Genomic DNA, 21,629 nt, shown 5'->3' with positions numbered 1-21,629 from the left:
ATTTTTAAAAAATTTATTGAGGCTTGCTTTATGACTGAGCATATGATTGATCTTCAAATACATTCTGTGTGCAGATGAGAAGAATGTATATTCTGTGGTTGTTTGTTGGAGTGTTCTATAGATGTCTATTAGGTCCAATTGGTCAAGTGTCAAATTTAAGTTCAGAATTTCTTTGTTAGTTTTTTGCCTTGGTGATCTGTCTAATGCTATAAGTGACGTGTTATATTCTCTGACTCTTATTGTGTGGTTGTCTAAGTCTTTTAGAATGCCAAGAAGAAATTGTTTTATGAATCCAGTTGCTCCAATGTGGGGTACATATATATTTAGAACAGTTAAGTCATCTTGTTGGATTGTTGAACTAAAATCTTTATTATTATTTAATACCCTTCTTTGTCTTTTTTTATTTTTATTTACTATTGCTGGTTAGCAAACCCTGCTCTTTTCTGTTTTGATTTGCACAATACATCTATTTCTACCCCTCATTTTGAACCTGTGACTGTCTTTACACGTTAGCTGCATTTTTTATAGGAAGCAGATGGTTGGGTCTTTTAAAAAATCTAATTTTCCAATCTACATCTTTTACGTGGAATATTTTGGCTGTTTACATACAAGGTTAATATTGATATGTGAGGTTTTGTTTCCATCATAGTGCTGTCAGCTAGTTGCTTTGTAATCTCAGTTGTGTAATTGCATTATTGGATCTCTGAATATTTTATTTATGTGTGTTTTGTTTTCCATATTTAGAATTCATTGGAACATTTGTTTTAGGACCAGCATAATGGTGACAAAGTTCCTTAATGTTTACATGTCTGGGAAAGACTACTTCTTGTTTATGAGGATTAGTTTGACAGGATATAAAATTCTTGGCTTGAATTTTTTTTTTTTTTTTTTTAGAAGACTAAAAATGGCCCTCAATCTCTTCTGGCTCTTAAGGTTTCTGCTGAGAATTTCACTCTTAATCTGATGGGATTCCCTTCATAGGTGATTGGACTCTTCTTTTTATCTGCCTTTATGAATTTTTCTTCAGCATTGTCCTTGGATACTGTATTAGTTCATTTTACCCTGCCAAAATGGAATACCTGAGACAAAATAATTTATTTTCAGAAATAGGTTTGTTTGGCTTACGGTTCTGTAGTTGTACAAGCATGACACCAGCATCTGCACAGCTTCTGGTGAAGCCTCAGGGAGCTTTTAATGATGGCTGAAGGGTTCCTTGTTGCTGTGCAATTGAGGTTCTTAAAAATGCCCCTCTGGTGGCTACCATTCAAATGGGCTCAGAGAAGAACTTCTCTCTGTCCAGAGCAGACAGCTGTGGCTTGTTTGCCCACCATTGCTGGGATGCCACTACTCTGTTTAAGGAGGAAGAGGCGGGCCCTGTTTTTTGTGCATGCCTGGGTGGTGTGGCTCACTTACAACAGGGTGCAGCCACTGCAAAAAGCACTAGCGGGGCTGACTCCAAGGATGCATGCATGAGACTGCAGGTGGGAAAGCCCCTGCTGTATCAACAACAGTGGACAGAAGGAGTGGGAAATCACCCCCCTCCCACCCTGTCTATTTCCTTTCCTGGCCGTGGGTGTTGCCCCCCTTTAGTAATTGGCACCATTCCTGCATTTCTTTTGTCTCAAGGCTGCATTTTCCCATCTCCTAGGGTTGCATTTAGAAGACTGAATTTTCCCCTCTCCTGGGGGGGGGTGGGGCCATGCCAAGGGCTAGATCTGTGGGGAACCCATGGACCTGCAAGTCCCCTGTAGTTGACAAAATCAAAACAGGTTCTAGGGTATGTTTGCTGGAGATCTGTTAGTGCAGTGACATAAGAGCTGAGGTTCCCCAAGCAGGCAGTTGCCCACAATGGGTGCACAACCAATATGGCACGTGCCGTCTCAATTTGGGCCTGAGGGAAGTGCAGGTGCATTAGCACAGGCTGGCCACTCAGCGTCCTGACCCTCAGAAGCTCCCAAATTGCTTCGGCAGTGTTGCCTGTTGTTGCAAAGGCATAAGGCCTCTGACAATTTGGTAATCAACAATTTGTCACAAGGGTGAGGAGAGCAGAGAAGGACCCCTCACCAAAACCTTCTGTGGGTCTCTGAGCTCCTCAAGTCAGTCTTTGCCAGAGGTTTGTTACTTTCTTCTTCTGTACCCTGGCTTCTTCCTGTGGGCTCTCTGACAGGTCCTGGCTCTATTTCCTCAGGTTTCCATTTGGATAGTGACCATTCACCTGTAATTTTGATCTTCTTTCTGAGGAGAAATGACATTTAACATCTGTAGTGAGCCATCTTCGGTGGCTCAGCCTCAATTCAAATATTTAAAATGTTGCTTTGGCCTCATAGAGTAGAATAAATTTTAGGAAGATAAAAATTGATGCAGCAAAATTAACTAGAAAAATTTGCCATGATCTTAAAGGGAAATAATTATAGCATGCCCTAGAATAATGGCAGTGGAGATGGTGAAGATCTCAAGAAACATTTAGGGAAATACAATGACTAGATTTTGGTAATTAATTGGAAGCAATAGTTTCCTTGGATAACTAGGTGTAGTCATTTACTTAAATTGAAAGTGCAGACAGATGAGTAAGTTAGCGGGGGTGGGGGGGGAATTAGTGAGTTCAGCTTGTGATGTGTTAAATTTGAGGTTAATGGGGCATTTAAATTGTGCCATCCAGTAATCAGTGAATATGTGGATTTGAGGTTGAAGAAAGCTCTGAGTTTTAGGTTTCAGAATGAATGATATTTTGTGATGAAATCATTTAAATATATTTTATTAAATATGACTAGAATAAAGTATAAGAGAGAAATTTGGTAGACACTAATGTTTAAGAGAAATGCAGAAGATGAAAAGCCTGCAAAAGAATTTGAGGAAGCGTAGCCAGATAGGTCAAAGGAAAACCAGAAAAAAAGCAACGCTGAAGTTAGGGAAAAAATGGCATTCCCAGGAGTCAATAGTCAATAACTTTGGCTGCTTAAAAGAGGGCTACAGTGAATGAAGAATTGCTATGGATTAAGAGGGGGAAGTCCTTGGTGCCTTTAGTGCACTTTGCATTGAGTAAGAATTGAGGAATAAGAGAGGGATTGCATGCTTCTATTTGAAGACATTTGGTTTTAAAAGAAGAGCTGCACCACTGAAGAAAAATAAAGGGTCTGGAGAGAATATTTTATTTTTTAAATGACAGAAGCTTGTGATACTTAAATGTTAATAGGATACTTCCATGGAAAAGGAGAGTTGTTGAATATAAAGGAAGGAGAATAATGAAAGAGCAATATTCCCAAGTAGAAATATAGTTTTTGTAGTTTTATTGTAATAATTCATATAATTGGTTAAAATGCCTCCAAGGAGGTAACCTCTTAAGCATCAATTATTTACTTCATTTAGACAGAATTTGATTAGCAAACTTTGACTCAAGGCACAAAAGAGTGGCAATATTTTTGGCCTTTGTGTTGCAGATTGAAATATGATTAAATGATTTCAAGACTGTTATCTCTTGTAGGCCAGCCTTCAATTTATTTTCACTGAAATATGTGTTTAGAATAGTTCTTTTACAGAAACATTTATAAAAAAATCAGAAGCATGGAATAAAAATTATTTGTGAATTCCTGTTTCTGGTTATGGTCTATTTAGAATCATAGGATAGTTTCTGAGACAGCAAGCATCTAAAGGACCAAGATTCCTAAAAGAAGGCAGTTATGAAGCATTGAAGTTCTTAGACTTAATTATTTTCCCCTGAAGCCATTAACCAACATTTTAAGCTTTGTGAGGCTAATTGCAAAAATAGAGTAGAATTTTTTGTTTGTGAGTTATTATGACTATTCATTTATTTTAGTAGCCTCAGACTGCTAAGGGGATAAATATTGGCGTTCAAGACCTACCTAAATGAAGTATTCTAGTAAAATTTCAAGACTTCCACTTGAGAAAGCTTAATTGAAAGAAAATATGATATAGTTTGAACTTTACAAATTCAGAAACACTACCTCCATTCAGCTCACTCGCTGTTTGAATTGAAGGGATCTTTCCATTTAGCTTTCAACCAGGGGATAAGATAACTCTTCCCAAGAGGGAAATCATGTCATCTGAAACCTAAAAATGTTTCAAAAATTTTTCCATAAAAATTTTTCAATGAAAAATAAAAATTTTAGTTAAAAATACCATAAAACATATTAAAAATGGGGAAGGGATAATTAAAATCAAATAGTAAGATGGCAGATGTAAACATAATCAGCAATTATGTTAAATCTAATAGCTTGAAAACTCCAATTAAAGGGGAAAAATTCTCAGACTTTCTTAAAACAAATAAGTTGCATATTTCTTATAATAGAATACTATAAATATAAGAGAACAGAAAGGTTGATATTAAAAGATATAAAAATATACACAATAAACACAGAAGCCAAAAGACAACTTATATGGATATACAAATGTTAGACAAAATTGACTTTATGTCAGAAAGGTTAAGAAAATGAAAAACAGATGTTCAAAAATAGGTGAGTTCATAAGTAAGATATAACAAATATAAACAAGTAGTCACGTGATAAAAGAGTTTCAAAATGTATACAGCAAAAATTATCACAGCTAAAAAGAGATAGCCCAATTCACAATCTTAGTGAAAGATTAAAAAGTTTTCTCATTCTCTGATGAAAAATACACAAAAAAATCTGTAGGAATATAGAAAGCCTGAAAAACACCATTAAGAAATGAATAAAATAACAATAAAACACGATATAAAGAAAATAGAAATCATATTGCCTACAGTTCTCATGGCACATTTACTATAGTCTGCATCATAAATCAAGAATCAATAAATATCTTCTTTAAATTTTTAACTTTCATTTTAAGTTCAGGGTTACATGTGCAGGTTTGTTATACAGGTAAACTTGAGTCGTGGGGTTTGTTGTGCAGATCATTTCATAACCTAGGTACTAAGCCTAGTGCCCATTAGTTTTTTTTTTTTTTCCTGTTCCTCTCCCTCCTTCTACCCTCCCCCCTCTGATAAGCCCCAGTGCCTGTTATTCTTCTCTGTATGTCCATGTGTTCTCATCATTTACCTCCCGCTTGTAAGTGAGATCATGCGGCATTTGGTTTTCTGTCCCTTAGTCAGTTTGCTAAGGATAATAGCCTCTGGCTCCACCCATGTTCCTGCAAAGGACATGATACCATATTTTTAAGACAGCTCCATGGTTTATATGTACCACATTTTCTTTATTCAGTCTACCATTGATGGGCATTTAGGTTTATTCCATGTCTTTGCTGTTGTGAATAGTGCTCCAATGAACATACACGTGCATGTGTCTTTATGACAGAACAGTTTATATTCTTTGGGTATATACCTAGTAATGGGTTTCTGGGTTAAGTGCTATTTCTATTTTAGGTCCATAAGGAATCGCTACACTGTTTTCCACAGTGACTGAAAAAATTTGCATCCCCGCTAACAGTGTATAAATGCTTCTTTTTCTCCACAACATCACCAGCATCTGTTATTTTTTGACTTTTTAGTAATAGCCATTCTGACTGGTATAAGATGGTGTCTCATTGCATTTCTCTAATCATCAGTGATGCGGAGTTTTTTTGTATGATTGTTTGCTCCATGGATGTCTTCATTTGGAAAGAGTCTGTACATGTCCTTTGTCCACTTTTTAATGTGGTTACTTTTTTTTTTTTGTAAATTGGTTTAAGTTCCTTACAGATGCTGGATATTAGACACTTGTCAGATGCGTAGTTTGCAAAAATTTTCTCCCATTCTGTAGGCTGTTTACTCTGCCGATAGTTTCTTTTGTTGTACTGAAGCTCTGTTGCTTTTGTTGCAATTGCTTTTGGCATCTTTGTGATGAAATTTTTGCCCATTCCTATGTCCAGAATGGTATCACCTAGGTTGCCTTCCGGGGTTTTTATAGTTTTGAGTTTTACATTTAAGTCTTTAATCCATCTTGAGTTGGTTTTTGTATATGGTGTAAGAAAGAGGTCTAGTTTCAATATTCTGCATATGGCTGGCTGATTATCCCAACACCATTTATCGAATAGGAAGTCTTCTGCCTATTGCTTGTTTTTGTCAGTTTTGTCAAAGATCAGACAGTTGCAGGTGTACTGCCTTATTTCTGGGTTCTCTACATGCCTGTGTCATGCTGTTTTGGTTACTGTAGCCCTGTAGTAAAGTTTGAAGTTGGGTAGAGTGTTGCCACCAGCTTTGCTCTTTTTGCTTAGGATTGCCTTGGCTATACGGGGGCCTTTTTAGTTCCATATGGATTTTAAAATAGTTTTTCTTAGTTATATGAAGAATATCATTGGTAGTTTAGTAGCAATAGCATTGAATCTATAAATTGCTTTGGGCAGTATGGCCATTTTAATGATATTGAAGAATCAATGAATTTTATAGTACTGAATCAATTCAGAGTTACACTCTCTAACCACATGAAATTAATATGGATATAAAAATAATCAATAAAATCTCCAAACATTTTGAAATCGAATAGTAATTTATATTAAATAACTCATAGATTAGAAAATGAATCACAATTAAAATCAGAAAAAATATTTTAAATTGAAAAATATTAAATGAACCATCCAAAAGTTATTGTAAACTTTAGAGTCTCAATTTGTATATTAGTGATGACTGAAAAATTATGTGTACATCTCAGGAATCAAAATGCATACCAATCTCTACTTAACACAAGTAAAATTAAAGACAAATTAAATATAATAGCAGAAATTGACTAACCAGAAAACAGAAGTACAATAAAAAATAATGATAAAAGATGGTTCTTTGAAAAGTCTATTAATATTTATTAAAAAATGAGTGATATCTGAATTTACTAATAGTAGCAACTGAAATGTGACACCACTATGGTGCCTTCAAATGTAAAACAGATAATAAAGAATGTTAAAATAACTTATGTAATGATATAGAAAATCTAAATAGTCCTATATCTAATAAACAGATTGAATCTGAAATAAAATCTTACCACAGGAATGTCCAGATGGCTTTCAGAGTAAATTCTTCTAAACATTTGGGGAAGAAATAAGAAATAACAGAAGAAAACTAAGGGAGGGGGGCACCTCCAGGCTCATTACATAAAGCCAGTATAACTTTGCTACCAAAACATTACTAATAGGAAAGGAAAACTACATAGTAATTCCTATCATCATTATAGATTATATAAAACCTAATTAAAACAAGTAGAATTCAGAGATATTCAAAGAGAATAACATGTAATTCCCAAACTGACATTATTCTAGTAATGCAAGTGTAGTTTAATATTTGGAAATCAATGAATGTAATTAACTATATTAATAAACAAAACAAAAAAATTAAATGACAATCTCATAAATGTAGATATATATTTCATAAAAAATTATAACAAACTCTTATATGATGTATATCTAAGAACTTTTTATTCTGATAAGGAATATCTTAAATAATTATATAGAAAATGTGATATTTTATCATGAATTTCACATTGAAATTGACAATGAGACAAGGTTGTTCACTGTTCACTTCTATTTAGCATATGTTTTGGGAAATCCAGCAACAACAGAGAGTGAAGAAGATGAAATATAATTGCATCTGTTTTCAGATGACATAGTTATATACTCAAAAAATCCAAAATAGTCAATAAACTACTAAAATTTAGAAGCAAATTTTTAAAAATTGATAGAAGCAAATTTTAAAAAATTGATAGAATCAAATTTTATATAAATATTCCAACAATAATTCCATCAGAAAATATAAGTATTACTACTAAACATCAAAGAATATCTAAATAAGCAGAGGATATATTAAATTTATGAATTGGATGATTCAATTTTCAAAAGATGCCAGCACTCTTCATAATTATCTACTGTTCAATGCATGTTTCAAAATTCATGTAAATTTATGGGATACAAGTGAAATTCTGTTACATGCATCAATTGTATTACAGTGAAGTCAGTGCTTTTAGGGTATCCATCATTCAAATAATGTATGTTGTACACATTAAGTAATTTCTCATTATCCATCCCTTCTCCCACCCCCACACCCTTCTGAGTCTTCATTGTCTATCATTCCACACTCTAGATTCATGTGTATACATTATTTAGCTCTGACTTGTGAGAACATGAAATATTTATATTTCTGTGTCTGACTTGTTTCACTTGAGATAATGGTCTTCAGTTCCATTCATGTTGCTGCAAAAGACGATTCCATTTTTCATGGGAGAATAGTATTCCATGGTGTATGTGTACCATCTTTTCTTTATCTAACCATCAATTGATGAACACTTAAGTTGATTCCATATATTTGCTATTGTAAATAGTGCTGTGAAATTTATACAAATGCAGATTTTTTAATATAATAATTTCTTTTTCTTTGAGTTGATAGATTCTAGCAAGATTTCTGGATCAAATGGTAGGTTTATTTTTAATTATTTGAGAAATTGCCATAGTGTTTTACATAGAGGTTGCATGAATTTACATTCCCATCAGCACTGTTTAAGAGTTTTCTTTTTTCCACACCCTTGCCAAGGTGTTACTTTTGTCTTTTTACTAATAGCCATTATGACTGGGGTAAGATGATATCTTGTTGTGGTTTTAATTTGCACTTATCTGATGATAGTGATGGTGAGCATTTTTTCACATACCTGTTGACAATTTGCATGTCTTTTTTTTCCAAAAATATCTATTCATATACTTTGCCCACTTTTTAATGGGATTAACTGTTAATTTTTGTTGTTGAATTGAGTTCTATATATATTCTGCGTATAAGACCCTTGTTGGATGCACATTTTTAAAATATTTTCTCCTATTCTGCAGGTTGTTTGTTCACTCTCTTGATCATTTCTTTTGCTGTGTGGAAGCTTTTTAGCTTAATTATGTACTATTTGTCTATTTTTGTTTTTGTTGCTTGTGCTTTTGGGGTCTTAGTCATGAATTCTTTGTTAAAATATGACATTTTCTTTCTTCTGCTTTCCTTTCCTGTTTACTCCCCTTTCCCCTTTCCTTCCCTTCCCTTCTCTTTTCTTTCCTTTCTTCCCATTCCCTTTCCTTTCTTCTCCTTTCCTTTCCTTTTTTTTCATCTCCCTTCTTTCTTTATTGAATTGACAGGCTGATTGCCAAATATATGCTAGAATTCAAAGGGGCAAGTGTAAGCCAAAGTAATTTTAAGAACAACAAAGTGAAGGCTAAAACTACTATGTATTATATATTATAAAGTGACAGTATTTAAGACTATGTAATATTCTGCATGGGAGACAATTTCAGAAACATTCACATGTATATAGTTACTTGATTTATGATATTAATGATTGTTTAGTGCAGAAAGTAAGTGGTTAGCTTTACAAAATAATGTTGGGACAATTGAATATATATATATGTGTGTGTGTGTGTGTGTGTGTGTGTGTGTGTGTGTTGACTTACCATACACAAAAATTAAATCTAGATGGATTCTATATCTAATTGCAAAAGGTGAAACAGTAAAACCTTATATGTGAATGTGGGAGTATATTTATGATATTGTAGTAGCCAAAGATATTTTAAAATAAGACATATAAGGAATTAAACAAAAGAGAAAGACTGATACATTGTAATTCATTAAAATTAATAATATTATTAAAAGTCATCAAAATGAGAGTGGAAATTTAAGCCAGATTGGGAGAAGGCATTTGTAGCATATTCATCTAAAAGTATTATTATGTGAAATGTACAAAGAACTTCTAAAGTTCAGTAAAACAGATAACAACCTAAAAGGAAAAAGAATAATTGAACTGATTACTTCATAAAAATATCAATTCTAATGATCAATAAACACATTGCCAGGTGTTCCACCTTATTAATAATTATGGAAATAAAAATTAAAATCACAATTAGATGTCATTACCCTCATTAGAACACCTAATTATAAAGCGTGCAAAAAATATTAAGTATTGGCAAAGACATAAACTGAAACTTGCGTATTTGTATTGTGGTTTACCGATGAGAGCATAATGTACTCCAATAACTTTCGGAAACTGAATGAGTTTACAAAGCTGAATGTACATTAGCCTATGAAAATTGTGTGTGTGTGTGTGTGTGTCTGTGTGCATATACCTTTACAACGTGGTATCCCTTTCAATTGCTGGTAATGTTCCTGATTCAGGTACTAGTTATTCTCATCAAAGTATAAAAGTTAGAGTTTCTGTATTTTTCTTTATAAATTACATATTACTTTTCTAGTGCTGCCACGACAAATTACCCCCAACTAGATAACTTTAATAACATAAATGTATTATCTTACATTCCAGAGGGCCAGAAATCTGAAACAAAGTGTTCTGCGGGTTTAGCTCATTCTGGAGGCTCCAAGGTAGAATCTGTTGTATGCCTCTCTCCCTAGAGTCTAAGGGCAGCCAGCAATTCTTGGCATCCCTTGGCTTGTAGATGCATCACTTAAATGTCTGACTCTCTCTTCACATGTCCACTTGTCTATGTTTGCATGTTCTTTTCTGTCTATTGTAAGGACACTCTTACTGGACTTGAAGCCCAGTTCAATTCAATATGAACTCATCTTGATCCTTTAGTTACATTTGTAGAAGTACTATTCCAAATAACGTCACATTCTGTGATTGAGGTGGATATAAATTTTGGGGGGCTACTGTTAAACTTGTTACAGTTATTTTTCAATAAGCTGGTTGAATACAAAATATATACTGTTAAAATCACATATAATAATATGTTAATCAAGTGATTAATGCTTATTCTTGGTGGTGCATAAGTTTTAGCTAAGTTTGTTCTATGGGAAAATAGAATTGACCCTGGATTCCTTTTTATTACCAGTAAAAATAATAAATTAGCATACATTTTGTAACGATACAAGTATATTTATGTATATATGTATATTTGTAATAATATATTTATATTTTGTAACAATAGAAATATATGTGTGTATGTATACAATACATATGCATATTTCTATTGCATTGGAGTTTTTTTTTTGTCATCTGTGCTACACGTTGCTTATTTTCCCTTGACCTTGATAGAAAAGATTTAAAATTTTAATATGACAAAATGGCCAACCAAAACAAAATGTATTTTGTGGATATTGATTTATAAAAATAACTACATTTCTAAGCTTAAAATCAGTGACCATATGATTAATTGAGGTCATTATACTTTTATAATTTTATACATTAATATACTATGGAACTGTGATAAAGTTGAAATTTGAAAACAAATTAAAAAAACTTCATTTCTTATATTGGTACATCATTTAAAACTTTACCCCAAACACATTTTGGATTAAAGACAATAATCGCATAAAGGTATAATTACAGCTTTCTCACTTATAAAAACTGATTTTTTACACTCTAAAGACAGTTTTGGATTTAGTCCTCACCTTTCCAAAAACCAGTTCCTTTCTTATTTTACATGCAATATGTTCATTAAGATTTTCTATATGGCATATTGGAATAAAGAATTCTATCTTTATTTAATCCATACAGCTTTTAAAACTAAATCTCAATTTCTAAATTAAGAAATGAGTGCTTTAGCATTGCCTGTTTATATGCATACCAAAATGGCTTATCTTGGTTTTATGATGTTGTTTGTAAGCTCTGGAGATACTAATGCTAATTTCATCTTTGTTACATTCTTGGATAATCTGTTCTGAGGCTTTGTGTATTGCTGACATACAATGTTCAGATTTTATTTTTCCTTAGTGGACCTGTTGTTTAGTCTTGCTATCGCTAAAGCTTGTTATCATTTATCCCGCTCATTCAGCTGCAAGGTTCAATCCCTGTCCATCATGCTCTCTAATGCCCAATGTCAGTACTTTCTGGCAACTTTTTGTTTTCGTTTATTGGTATAAGCTCTTTTTCCCCTTTGGGAAGATAATAGTTGGTCTTATGGTAAGAATCGTTTCAAGTTCTTTTCTCATTTTGAAAATATAATATAGTTTAGCCTTTATATATACAGAGAAAAAGAATGTAATGGTATTTTCCGGTAATAATATTGTTAACATGGGAAACTAATTGGAGAAAACTGTTGGAAAACAAGCCTAGTCAACGTAGAGGTACAGCAATGTATTAAACAAAATCAGCATAGCCAACAGAAAATAGGTGTTACAAAACAGAACATTAGCCTTTCACATAGTCTAGGAGCATTATTAAACAGTGAATGATCTCAGAAAATCAACACCTCCAGTGATATGAGGATCAATTAATAAAGGTAAATAAAATAGGACTGTAGACTTCCTACCATCCTAAAACATGGATTAACAAATATTATTTGTTAAAAGAGCATGATTCAGATAGAGAAAAACTGTCTATTCTTCACCATGTATATGTAATGCAACAAGAGATCAAAGACAGTTTATGTGTACTCTTCCATATCACCTTGGCACTCACTCTTCCATGCATTCAGAAAATCTTGCTACTGAAAGCACCTGGAACTCTCCCCCTGATGACTTTGCCAGAAGCACTTACCTAGAAAGCAGGCTGGAAATGCTGAGCAAGTGGATGCCCAGGGAGCAGCTCTTATCCAATGACAGTGTAAGAGAAAAATTACAGCAGCTTCCTTGCCTCATAAATAGGACAACTTATAAGTACATTCTACCTGAGGGTTATTCCAATTCCACACCCTAAAAGCAGTCATATTAGCTGAGGGCTTCTTAGAAATCCAAGTGGCATCTCTTAGACTTACAGAATTGGAATATCTGGTGGATGAGCTTCAGAATCTGATTTAAGTGAATCTTTAGGTAGCCCCTACATATGCTAAAATTTGGGAAGCATTATTTTACACTAGGAGCCAAAAAGCTTTTAGATTATGTTTCTTATTGAAGCTGAGGCAAACCACCACAAATATAAGTTGATAAAAACAACACAAATTTATTATCTTACCTGTCTGGAGGGCAGAAGTCCAACATCATTCTCATTTGGCTGAAATCAGACTGTCAGTAGAGCTGGTTAATTCTGGAGGTTCTAGGATGGGCCCTGTTTCCTTGCCTTTGCCAAATTCTATTATTTGAATTGTGATCCTTTATCTATCTTCAAAACCAGCAGCATAGTGTTTTATCTCCTTTACTGACTCTATTTTTGTGTTCATATTGCCTTCCTCTGTCTGACTCCCTTCCTCCCTCTGACAGGGACTCTGCGACTGTATTGGACACATAGAATAATCTAGGATAATCTCTCCGTCTCAAGATCTTCAAATGAATCGCAGCTGTAAGGTCCCTTTTGCCAGGGAAGGCAATATATTCACAGATTCTGAGGATTAGGAATGAGACCTCTTTGGAGCCATTGTTTAGCCTTCCATAGGCTGGATAATATGTAAGTACTATCTGCCAAGAGGCAAAATTGAGGCTATTGTACAGTCACTTTATGTAAAAAGACAGAAAACTCATGCCCTGCTTCATTTTCCTGGGGTGTGTCATCCCACGTGGTGGGCCTGCTTTGGCCCAGCTGGAAAAATTTTCCAGAGGAAGAACAATCAACCAGAGAGAGGGAATACCTGGGGGTGGGAAGTGGTGGCTGCTTCTCCACCTATCAGTTTTATTCTGTGCTCCAGGAATACCCAGATCTTTGTGCTTCTTTCTTTCCTGAAGAGTTTTGCAAACTCAATTTGGGCAGCTGGACAGTGATCAGGCAACTTTCCGAGTCCCTGACTCCCACCTAGACTGAGATTCCAATGCTAGGTGCCCAGAAGTTTCCAACCAATGCAAAGGTGGCAGCTGGCAAGGGCCCTGTGCAGCAGTAAGGCGAGTCATAGACTGATGAGGCAAGTGCTGGGAGAAACAGCCAAGTGCTGGGAGAAACAGGCAAATGGGGATGCCTTAGCTTGCTTTCCGTAACTCACAGTGCTAGACTGCTAGGGAGTGGTGCCCTTTGTGCATGGGGGCTACATAAACAGGCAATGTGCCAGGCGTGACCTGAAAGCTGTGGTTTGCTGATATCAATTCTACCATTTCCCAGAGATCACCATTGGGAATGAGCTCCATTTGCCCACAACAGTGATCGGCTGATGGCCCCACCCTCTACTTAATCTCTTCTCTTTCCTGTCCCATGGATTCCTCATCCCACACTAATGCTTCCAGGAACAACTTCTCAAATAAATCACTTGCACGTAAATCCTGTTTTCAGGAGCACTTCTCAGTTAACACAGCCAGGACCAGATATAGTAGAAATGTTTCAGGAAGTCAATTCTATTTGATTTCTCATTAATATCAGGCCTTGAGTAGATAGAAAGTTACATGCTTTTTCTACTTATTATCCCATTGGTTTGTTGTTTATTTGTTATGATGGTGTTGGGTATAGATGGAAGAGTATAGTAATATTAATAAGGTAGAAATCCATGGATGATCTCTAAATGAAGCAAATGATAGAGGAGAAAATTATCTAGGAATATAAGAAAATTGATAATAGAAAAATACCATTCAGCTCTGCAAATTGTTGTTTGGACCTCTAATATTTGAAAATCATTCTAGAAGAATAAAGAGCTTGTCATATTTTTGCCCTCTTGGCAGGGTATTTTCTAAATCCCTGGTAGCCAGTGCTCTGCTGAAGGTCTGAATAATGTTTCTCTAACACAAACTTAAAATGCAAGTTTAAAGTCAGAAAAACTGTTCTTTTTCAGTTATTTGAAAGGAAGGACCATTTAAAAAATGTCTTCATGTTTATAAAAAAAGTATTTGTCCTTTCCTGGGGCAAAATAAGAATAAGGTGCCAGAAATGGAACATTCAGAAGGATAATGCATATATGTCAGTTAGGTCTTAATCTGTTTTGGTTAGAATACAAGATCTAAACTTTTAATCTGATATTAAGAGACACTATTTTTCACAAATACGTGGCTAATGTAACAAGTGCACACATTTTAGAATTTTAACTAATCAAGCTAATAGTTTTCACAACATATCCTTTTCTAATATTATAATTACAAGGAAAAATTTCATGTAGTGCGATTGTCACCAGCGAGATTCCAATTTAACCATAATAACATTAGTGAGTAACAGGGCATGGAAATGAGCTCTATAAACCGGCAGCATAATGAAAAGATTTTATACCCACACTCTATTTGGAATGTGATCACTACTGTCTTAGTGCTTCTGTGATTGCTCAATTTCTCAGGTAAAAGCATACTTAACATGTTAAAACAATTAACATTTAAAGTAAAAAAGTCAAGCTTATATAGAGTAAGTTGGAGTTTGAGGCAAGTATTCAGTAATTCATGTTCCCTTTATCTACCCTCTGATGTATACATAACTACAAATAAATGAATGAAACTTATTGTGTCAATTAATAGTATATATTATAGAAACTAAAATGTCTGTTTATCCATTTTATTGAAGTTACTCAATTGTCCCAGATTTTCAGTATGCTTTGTATATGCAAGTATAAAGATTAAAGTTAGATTAAATATAGATTTACATAGAAACCTACAATACAGGGGTTTATGTAGCTCAGAGTAATCATGTAGTTATAGAAGTAAATATATTTATTAACTGTAATAACTTCTGAACAACTGACCACAAAGTAATTCCCAAAGTGGTGAACACTTCCACTATTTCTGAAACCTATACAATCCAAGAGAGGTAGCTTTAGTATCATATTCACTGTTATAATATTATTGACTATTTGTAAAATAAACGGAACATTGGTTTTATAAATCAAACCATAAATACTACTGAAGTGTACTAAATTTTGGCCTGTGGTAAGTTGCCAATTAAGGATTAACATATCTGTGTATCTCAATAGAGCAGAAACAGTTGAACTTTGAAAAATTTATGAGTGTGTAAGCTATTTACACCTTTAAAACTGGTAATGAGTAAGAAAACAATTGGGAAACACTCCTTTAAGGACTAAATTTTTAAAAGAAACCAGAGATTGCAGCTTGTCCGAAAAGCATGGGTGACTTACTATCATGATGACATTTTTGTAGTTTCTTCATGACCAAGTATTAGATTATAATGGCATGTGTCTCCTTCCACAAAATGTGGTACACTACTGGTGAACAGCTACTATATCTGTTGTTTTCATTACAACTTCAAATTATCTAACAAAATAACTGTATAAAGAATAGTTCCAAACCAACATTATTTTAAACCTCACTTCTGAACACAATGTCTATCAATACTCAGCTTTCTCTAACATTTTTCACATAGGAATTCCAATTAGAGAGAGCCCAGCTAAGCTATATCTTATTTTAAAAGAGAATTTTATTGCCTGTATTTATGTTAAAAATGGGACTGCTGGGAGGCCGAGGTGGGCAGATCACCTGTGGTCAGGAGTTTGAGACCAGCCTGGCCAACATGGTGAAAACCCATCTCTACTAAAAATACAAAAATTAGCCGGGTATGGTGGCAGGTACCGGTAATCCCAGATACTCAGGAGGCTGAGGCAGGAGAGTCGCTTGAACTGGGAAGCAGAGGTTGCAGTGAGCTGAGATCGCGCCATTGCACTCCCAACCTGGGCGACAAGAGCAAAACTCCGTCTGAAAAAAAAAAAAAAAAAAAAGGACTGCTAATGTCTCTATATTAATTCTATATGGTTTTAGGTAAAATTAATATAATATTTAGGTATAATTAACATACAATAACATTCATTTATTTAAATTGTTCAAAACTTGACAAGTTTGCTAATGTATACATCCCACACAATAATTACCACATTCAAGATATTGAATATATTCATAATCTACATATCTACAAGTTTCTCTGTGCCCTGTGGTAATCACAGTTTCCTACCTACCACGCTAGTACCAACTTTCCCAGGCAACAACTGATCTTAATTCTGTCATCATTGATTACATTGAAAGTTCTGCCTGTGGGATGTCTGCAAAGCTGGGTGTAGCTGACCTGCACCTCCTAGGGCTGGCTCTCTGGAACAAGACATGGCTGGGGGTCCCAGCCCCCGAGGCTGGTCTTGCTCTGACATGGTTGCCATGCCTGAGAGAGGAAAGTGACTCAAGTTCTGGGCCTACAATGCCTGCTCCAGACTAGTGACTATGGCAGATTATGCCAGCCCAGATCTGGCAATCATGAGGTCTGGATGAGTCAAGAAAGAAGTCACTAATGCTATTTAGCAGGAAGTAAAACCTATTTGCGGCTTAAAAGCCTTCCAGATTCCTTTAGAGGAAGGTTTTTTTTTTTTTTTTTTTTTTTTTCTGGGACAGGTGAGCACTGTGACATCATCAACAGCAGTGATGAGATGGATCCAGCTTAGGAGGAAAACATCCATGAGAGAACTTGTCTCTAGAAAAAAGAAAAGAAAAAGGAAACAGGAGACCTAGATGGGGCTGGAACAACATAGTGTCCTATGGATATTTGGCTATTTCCCACCTCCTACATCTGTCCTGAGGATATTGTGAAATTTTTCTTCATTTGTAAAAATGCTTGGACTGTCACTTGTACTGCTGCCTTTTGGATCAGGTTATACCACAAGCATTACATGCTGAATGCTTTTCAGCCTTTGCGCCTGTGACCACAGTCAATGGGGAAGCTGCAGTCTCCGGGCATATGTGATCCAGTCTCTGTACTGTATAAGTGATTTGTGGCTCAACTCTCCAAGAATCCAGCCATTGCAGAAGCCACTCCCAGCACATTAAAGAATTCCAAATGCTTACTTTTCTGGTGCAGAATGGGCCCAGACAAGAACCGATGTGGGAAATCAACTTCAAGTTCAAAAAACAGGCCCCTACGTTAAAGAGCAATGTACTGGAGGATTGCAGTCTCTCTTTCAGTATGAAGATGTTCACACCAACTCAGTCCAGGTGTGCTGCCTATTGTAGGTCACCACCCTCAATTTCATCTTTATCTCTTATCTCTCTCTCTTATCCTTCTGGGGTTTCCACATGATAGCCTGCTTGATGGTACCTCATTATCTTAGTCATTGTTCACTTGGGTTCAATCTTTTTTCCTTCTATCCCTCAGACTTCATCATTTCTATTGTCTCATCTTCAAGTTTACTGATTCTTTTTTCATTATGCTTAGATCTGCCTTTGAGTCCTTCTAGTGAATTTTTTAGTTATTGTACTTCTTGGCTCTAGAATTACTTCTTGGTTCCTTTTTAGGCTTTCTAATATTTTATTAATATTTCCCTTTTGTTTATGCATAGTTTTCTTGCCTTTATGTCTTAGTTCTTTGAGCATCTTTAAGATTGTTGTTTTAATGTCTGCATTTTAGATCTTCTCTCAGTTCATTTTTAGGGAAAGTTTGGTTGTTCTTGTTGTTTTGTTTGTTTTGTTTTGTTTTCCTTTGAATGGGCCATACTTTCCTATTTCTTTGTATGACCGGTAATTTTTTTTTTTTTTTTCTGAGATGGAGTCTCACTCTGTCACCCAGACTAGAGTTCAATGGTGTGATCTTGGCTCACTGCAACCTCTGTGTCCTGGGTTCAAGTGATTCCCCTGCCTCAGCCTCCCGAGTAGCTGGGACTACAGGTGTGTGCCACCACGTCTGGCTAATTTTTTGTATTTTAGTACAGACAGGGTTTCACCATGTTGGCCAGGATAGTCTCAATCTCCTGACCTTGTGATCTGCCTGCCTCAGCCTCCCAAAGTGCTGGGATTACAGGCATGAGCTACCATGCCTGGCAGACATGTAATTTTTTAAAATCAAAACTGGACATTTTAATTGAATAATGTAATAGTTCTGCAAATAAGATTCTCATTCTTCCTCAGGATTTGCTCTGTCTTTTGTTACGGTGGCTTTGTTTGGATTTTTGTAGGTCATCTTTGTTGTAAGGATAAGCCTAAGGTGTAAACTTAAGGTCTCCTCAGGTCTTTTTAGAGCATACATCATCTGCTGGGCATGCACAATGACTTCTTAATTTCCTCATACATGTGGTTGATTTTGGATGTTCTAGTCTTTAATTTATCTGGCTCTCAAAGGGGAAAAAGTAAAATGAGGAATGGAGGTACTGAACCTTGAGGTCTACTGGATGTCACTTCAGGTGTAGGGTGAAGGACTTGCAACCATGCAACTGAGAAGTGCAGTAGTCTCTGCCTGCCTCCATGTCTGCACATCTGTGATTATATGCAGTAAACAAAACACAGATTCCTAATGTTTGGTGGACAGGATTCTTATCATCCACCCCAGCTATGTGCAGGGTTTTCAAGAAACACATGCACAGCTGCTGGCATGAAGCTAGGAGTTGGGAGAAGAGTAATCAATACTGAGCTAAGAGCCAAAATTAACTACAATTTACATCCAAGCCTTCTGAAATTTATAATTGTTCAATAGACTGTAGAGTTCCGAAATATGTCAAGCAAAGTGATTCTGCTAGTGCAACTGTTGACTAGGTGGGGACAGAGATTTCTGGTGCTCCGTACTCCAACATTTTTCTGGAATCCTCTTCTAAATAGGTAATTATCTCTTAGAAAGAATTAAACAATAACAAAAAATTGTATATTCATCCATAGAGCCACCATTTCTGATGCCACTCATTCCTTTTTGTAAATCATTTAGTATTATTTTTCTTCTTTCTGCAGGAGCTCTGAACATTAATATTTTGGTTCATGTGTGTCTAATAGTGACAATAATTTGAGCTTTTGTATGTATATTTAAGACTTTATTCTGCCTTTGTTTTTGAAATATTTTTTCCTTACTATAAAATTCTAGGTTAACAACTCTTTCAGAACCTTTAGTGGATTGCTTAAGTGCCATTTTACTTACATTGTTGCTGATGAAAAATCTGCTGCCTTCCTTCTGTCTGTACATTGGTAAATATTATATTTTCTCTGTGGGCTTCTAGGATTTCCCCTTTAATACTGGTTTTGAACAATTTGATTAAGACTTAATTTCGAATAGTTATTTTATGTTTTTGTACTTTGGTTTTTTGAATTCTTTAGATCTGTGGAATACATAATTTAGACTTTGTAAATTTTCCAGGTCTTTGATTTCATGAATATGTTTATTTGCAATAACATGTTTATATATGTTTATTTGCAATATCTAATCTGAAATTAATCTGATCCAATGTATTTTTATCTCAACTATTCAATTTTTTTCTCCAACAAGTTTAATTGGGGTTATTTTTATATATCTTCAATATCTCTAATTTGAACAAATGAAAGATAGTTTTAATAACTATTTTATAGACATTGACTGCTCATTCTAATACCTGTGTCAGTCTTGGATCAGTTTCAATCGATGGATTTTCTTCCTCATTATGGGATGTAATTTTCTGCTGTGGCATGGCTGATAACTTTTGACCTATTAGTACGCATTTTAAATTTTACTTTGTTGAGTCATGGATTTTTTTATTTCTATAAATATTCTTGAGTTTTCTTCTGAGGCTCAGATAATTTACTTAGAAAGTGTTTGATTTTGTTTTTTGGCCTTATTTTAAACATTTATTAGGTGAGAAAATAACAGCATTTATTTTATTGCTATTTCTATTAAGATCCCTCTGAGTACTCTACCCAATTTCTTGTAAATTATTGGCTTGTTGGTCTGTTTTAATAAATTTTTATTCAGATCACTTCTCTCTGGTATAAGTTATAACTTATTCTTTATACTGAGATTGTTTTCTCATTTTCTGTAATTTCTTCTCTTGCCTAAGTCAAAAATCGTTGCATTTACTTTAATATTGCTATTTCTGTTGTTACATTTTCAAATATGAGTCTATTTCTTATGTTTTCATATGCTTTTTGGAATGTATTTAAATTTTCTTCATTTATGATTGGGACAATTTTCTTCTCCTTTGTGATTACTTTGTGCAAAGAATTATATTACCTCAAATGTTTTGATTTTTCTTATCTAGTTTACTTTACTGTAATTTTTTATGGAGTTGGTCTGATGTTTCCTATTCCTAACCATTTCATGGACAAGTTCCTACTTTAAGATTACATTCTTTCATCAATGTATTTAAATATGTTTCATTAATAGATAAAGGTTATGGTGATGGGAGTGGTAAATTTTCTCAGCTGGAATACTTTGATTCTTATTTTCTATTCTCTTGTTAAGGTAAATTTTTATGAAAATTATCTGACATTTTTATTCCTAGGCAGTTAATGGACATATTTTTTATTTAAAAATACCATCTTTTGTTAGTATAGTAAAATGTAACTTTTAAAAATAATAAGACAGTATTTGTTGTTCTGTTTTATCTTTTCAATATAACTTTTTAATTTTTGTTTACTGTCTTATCTTAAATGGCAACTTACCCTTCTCTAGTTATCTCATTTCTCTGCAGAGAAATGTTCTTCCAGGCTTTCTGTCTTCAGTCCCACTAACTTCTAAGTTTCATCCCTAGACCAAGTGATAGGCACTACCAATTTCCAGACTTTTGATTACTAATTTGACTCTTAATGTGGGACTTTTTCTGAGGACATCTATGCCTGTGCTTTGACTTCAGTTTCTACAATCCTCCTGTATTCTCTCCTAAGCCTTCTATAAGAGGGCGGCTGAGTACTGTCTCCCAAAAACACATATCCACATGAAGCCTATGAAGGTAACCTTGTTCGAAACAGGATCTTTGCAGGTATAATCATGTTAAGATGAAGTAAAACTGGATTGAGGGCCCACCTAAATGGGCCATAAATCCAATATTACTAGTGTTTTTAAGAAGAGGGAAATTGGACACAGGACCACAAGGGAGAACACTGTGTGAAGATGGAGGCAAAGATTGGAGAGATGCGTCTATGAGCCAATCCATCCCCAAAACGGCTGGAAACCACCAGAAGCTAGGAGAGAAACATGAAATAGATT

General features: G+C 34.7%; 1 pseudogene; it reads left to right on the top strand.

The window, feature by feature from the left end:
* The first annotated feature begins 16,067 nt into the window (after positions 1-16,067).
* Positions 16,068-19,710, top strand: LOC100969506 (putative transmembrane protein 183BP; annotated as a pseudogene).
* Positions 19,711-21,629: the final 1,919 nt, after the last annotated feature.

This window comes from Pan paniscus, chromosome 2, assembly GCF_029289425.2.
Source record: "Pan paniscus chromosome 2, NHGRI_mPanPan1-v2.0_pri, whole genome shotgun sequence".
NCBI lineage: Eukaryota > Metazoa > Chordata > Mammalia > Primates > Hominidae > Pan > Pan paniscus.
The sequence above is the reverse complement of the archived record's forward strand: the minus strand, read 5'-3'. Positions and strand labels throughout refer to the sequence as shown.